Source organism: Anarrhichthys ocellatus, unplaced genomic scaffold (genome assembly GCF_004355925.1).
Source record: "Anarrhichthys ocellatus isolate YVR2014 unplaced genomic scaffold, GSC_Weel_1.0 scaffold4428, whole genome shotgun sequence".
NCBI classification, from domain to species: Eukaryota; Metazoa; Chordata; class Actinopteri; order Perciformes; family Anarhichadidae; genus Anarrhichthys; species Anarrhichthys ocellatus.
In genome coordinates this window covers 1-4,441 of record NW_022284402.1, presented here as the reverse complement: position 1 = coordinate 4,441, position 4,441 = coordinate 1, and the positions used below count along the sequence as shown (strand labels likewise).

The following is a 4,441-nucleotide window of genomic DNA, read 5'->3' as shown; positions in this document are numbered from 1 at the left end:
AAATGAACATTTTTGATTTTAGCAAATGGCTGCAATGAAACAAAGAGAAAAATTTAAAGGGGTCTGAATACTTTCCGTACCCACTGTATATATATTTATATATATATGCTGCAGTCCTTTAAACCATCTTTAATGCTGGAGATTAGAAAGGCAGAGTTCGGTCTGTACTGTGTTTGTTGAACTGATGACTTGAGCTGCGTGTCTCATCCTCACACACACCGACACACTCGGCTTCTTGTCTCATGTGCACTTTAAAGAGCGACACCCGTGATGAAGAGTTCTTTGTTTCTCGGAGGATCCATTTCAGCGGACGAGCCTCATATTTTTAGCGGCCAACCGCCTGGTGGGAAGGCTGATGAATAAACAGGAGTTGGGGGCCGCCTCGTTATTATTTACGTCCATCCTTCCTGCAGCGCCGCGTCCCACTGTGGGCCGCAGGATGAATGATGCTTCTAGAAGTTCCCTAATGGACAGACGGATGGAGAGGGGGGGAAACGGGAGGTGAAGGGACCAATCACTCCTTCCTGTTCAAATGTTTTAGATAATAGAGGCCGGAGATCCATCACGAGGAGGTGCGACGGGGGTCCAACAATGGATGGATGAACGGATTAAACACCATGCGAGGGGTCAGCTGTGTTCCACGGATCAGGGATTTTAAACTTAAGTGAAATGGTGATTAATTTAGTCCTAAACACACATGTCCTTAAAATATATCATTTATTTCATCTTTTGGGGAACAAATCACGTAATTTATCGAACAGGAGAAAAGTTTGGGAACTTCTAATTTACAAAAACAAAATAGACATTATTTACAACATTAACAAAAGGCAGATGTGTACACACACACACACACACGTATGGCTGTAGGTTCTTCCACTCTGCATGCTGATATTATTTCCCACCTGCATCTGAAACATCACCCGTCTCTTGTGTTTCGTGTGTCCTCCTGCAGATCGTGGGTCCCGCTGACGGATCGAACTACATCGTGGATTATTACGGCGCCCGGCTGACCCGCCTGTCCATCACCAACCAGACCTACAGGAAGCCACACCTGTCCCTGTGAACACACACCGATGCTGTGAGTTGACGGAAGAACCGAGAGTTCAGCCTTGAATAGAATGGAACTTCTGCTTCTCTCATGAGTCCGTTGTCCACACACAAACTTTGAGTCGCTTCTGCCAGCTCGTCTTTCTCCATAGAGTTTGCATTTCAGACTGTTTCATTTCATTATAAATGCCATTTCTATTTATTTTAGACAGAAAAGGGTTGAGCAGGTTTCTAACTATCCACAAAGAACGGCCAGTGGTCTATTAATGAATGGAGCAAGTCACTGCATTTTCCACAACACCGTCCTGCAAATATTTCAGAATAACAGCCTTGCGTTAACAATGAAGGGATTCTGTCCACAGAAAGACCCTAGAGGGCTTTTATTTTGAAACAGATTATTTATTTAACGGTTTGTGTTACTGTGTTAACAGTAAAACATTCAGGTGACTTCACAATACAGATACACCGTTATTGTAAGGTGTGAATTAACACTCATGTTGACAAGCGCTTTACCACAAACTTACTGTTTATTTCAGAAACCTAAATAAAAATAGCTTAAAAAAAATATAAAATACAGTACAGGTAGAAAAACTGTCGGCTCCCAGAGCCTCAAATGCATCAAGAGCAAAATGTAGAGAAACACGTCATTTTACAACCAACACTTGATTCCGAAAGAAGAAGCTGAACTTCACAGTTCAATGTCACACACACACACACACACACACACACACACACACACACACACACACTGCCCTCTCATAGGACCGAGTGGTTAAATATCAGTTTAAAGTCAACATGAGGAAGGTTTCTCAGGGTATAAAGAAGTGACACAGGATGGAACAGAATCCACTTCGCCTAATTTGGATCCACAAGTTTGTCAGAATGTGTGCAGCCAGAGTACAGTGGTGGAAAGTAACAGTAACTAGTACATTTACTTGAGTATTTCCATTTAAACTGCTCCACTACATCACAGAGTGACGTATGTATCTGACAGCTGTAGTCACTTCACAGATAACAGTATTACACAGAAAACACTAAAATGGTATATTGTGGAGAATTGAACTACAAAAAATATATAAACTTTTACTTTTAACGGAGTATTTTTTACAGCATAATATTGCTACTTTCACTTTAGTAAAAGACATTAATACTTCTTCCATCAGTGTCTTGTATAGGATGTTAGATATGTGCACAAATAAGATGTCTGATGAACTACTTTGAACACTATTAATTCGGTTATAGTCTGTTCATCTGTGCGCATTAATTCTGAATACAATATTAAAATGAATTACGAGTATACACTTTAAACATTTTTTATATCCCATGAAACCTGCCGGGTCATTAGTCTAAATAGTTTGATACTGACATTACCTTTTTATGATTTAAAAAAAAAACAAGAATATAGATTTCTCTGTTAGTATGATGAAGATATGACTGTCTTTTTTCTCTTCAGGTACGTCGTGTAAATACACGACAGAGGATCTACTCATCTTTATCGACGCGCTGACCCTGACATTGAAAAATGAACAGTTTAAGGATCAAAGTTCTTCAAACCAGCATCAACCGACCGACCAGAAGGCATTTACTCTGCTGTGTCAGCATGTTTTTTAGCTCATTAACTCACAAACTGTAAACCTTCACATCTCGTCACTTTAGGTCATATTTCTATCTTCACATCTGTCCAGCTGGTCAGTTTTCTGTTTTATTCAATAGGATTTTGTCGTAGCATATTGTATTATTATTATTATTGTGATGTTTCGCTGCTGTTTCATCTTTAAGTTATGATGCTTTTCCACGACAACAGACTTTGTAAATAAAAAGTTTCTTTTTGTGTTAATCTACGTTTGACTGTTTTTATTAAACATCGCCACCGTGTTTGGATTTGATGTTTGCTTTGTTTAACAGGGTTTTTTGTTATTCTGTATTTTAGTCATGTGACTGGACCTCTGCTTTGTTCTGTTGTTGTATTTGATTGTTTCTTATTTGTCTTTATAAATGTTTGTATGAGGAGGATACAAACTGGAAACTCTCAAAACCATAGATATAATTCCTCTGGTAACTTCAAGTGACGCACCTCTGAAGTGAAAGACTACTATAAATGATGCTTAAAAAGGAAAACATTTTGCACAAACAGCACCATAAACAATAAAGTTTGTGATAATAAATCTCTCATAACTTCTGCCTCATGTTATGACACAAATCATGAAAGGAAAAATGCTGCTTTTTCCCTTGTTCTTGATAGATAGCTTATTTTGCAATTTTTTTTTTAACATTGTTATTAATTAACCGTTTAAATACAGCCCACGTTTGCAGTGTATTTACATACTTACTTCCATATTCTGTTATTTAATACTGCTATAATATTCTACTTGTTTTTACTCCCCTACATTTAGTTGATAACTTAAGTTACTTTGATCAACTAATAAGTATTAATCTATAAATGAGACTTTATTGAACCCTGGAGGGGGATTCAGAAACCACCCATCACCCACCAATTCTTCGTAGCATAGATTCAACAAGGTGTTGGAAACATTCCTCACAGATTTTGGTCCATATTGACACGATGGCATCACGCAGAAGCTGCAGATGTGTTGGCTGCACATCCATGATGCTAATCTCCCGTTCCACCACATCCCAAAGGTGCTCTATTGGATTGAGATGTGGTGACTGGAGGCCATTGGAGTACAGTGAACTCATTGTCATGTCCAAGAAACCAGTTTGAGATGATTTGAGCTTTGTGACATGCTGCATCATCCTGCTGGAAGTAGCCATCAGAAGACGGTTACACTGGTCATAAAGGGATGGACATGGGCAGCAACAATACTCAGGTGGGCCGTGGTGTTTCAACGATGCTCGATTGGTACTAAGGGGCCCAAAGTGTGCCAAGAAAATATTTTCTCTTTTTCGGACCATTCTCTGTAAACCCTAGAGATGGTTGTGCGTGAAAATCACAGTAGATCAGCAGTTTTTAAAATACTCAGACCAGCCCCAACCAACAACCATGCCACGTTCAAAGTCACTTAAATCCCCTTTCTTCCCCATTCTGATGCTCGCTTTGAACTTCAGCAAGTTGTCTTCACCACGTCTAGATGCCTAAATGCATTGAGTTGCTGCCATGTGATTGGCTGATTAGCTATTTGTGTTAACAAGCAATTGAACAGGTGTGCCTAATAAAGTGGCCGGTGAGTGTATATCAAGTAATAAGAATGGGCTCCAGCTGTAACATTAAAGTATTAATGCATCAATGATTATTCTGATATGGGCCATTCTGCATAGTGAGTACTTTTACTTTTGGTACTCAATGAATATTTTGATGCTATTACTTGTGTACTTAAAGATTTTTTATATGATATTCAGAGCATTAATGTAGCAAAAAAACAACTATTGTCAACAA

At 38.9% G+C, this 4,441-nt stretch overlaps 1 long non-coding RNA gene across 1 annotated transcript; it reads left to right on the top strand.

Moving 5' to 3' along the window:
- Nucleotides 1–65: 65 nt before the first annotated feature.
- Nucleotides 66–2,922, top strand: LOC116379486 (uncharacterized). Its single transcript, XR_004212427.1, has 2 exons — nucleotides 66–1,078; nucleotides 2,501–2,922. It is a non-coding gene; the product is annotated as an uncharacterized LOC116379486 (long non-coding RNA).
- Nucleotides 2,923–4,441: the final 1,519 nt, after the last annotated feature.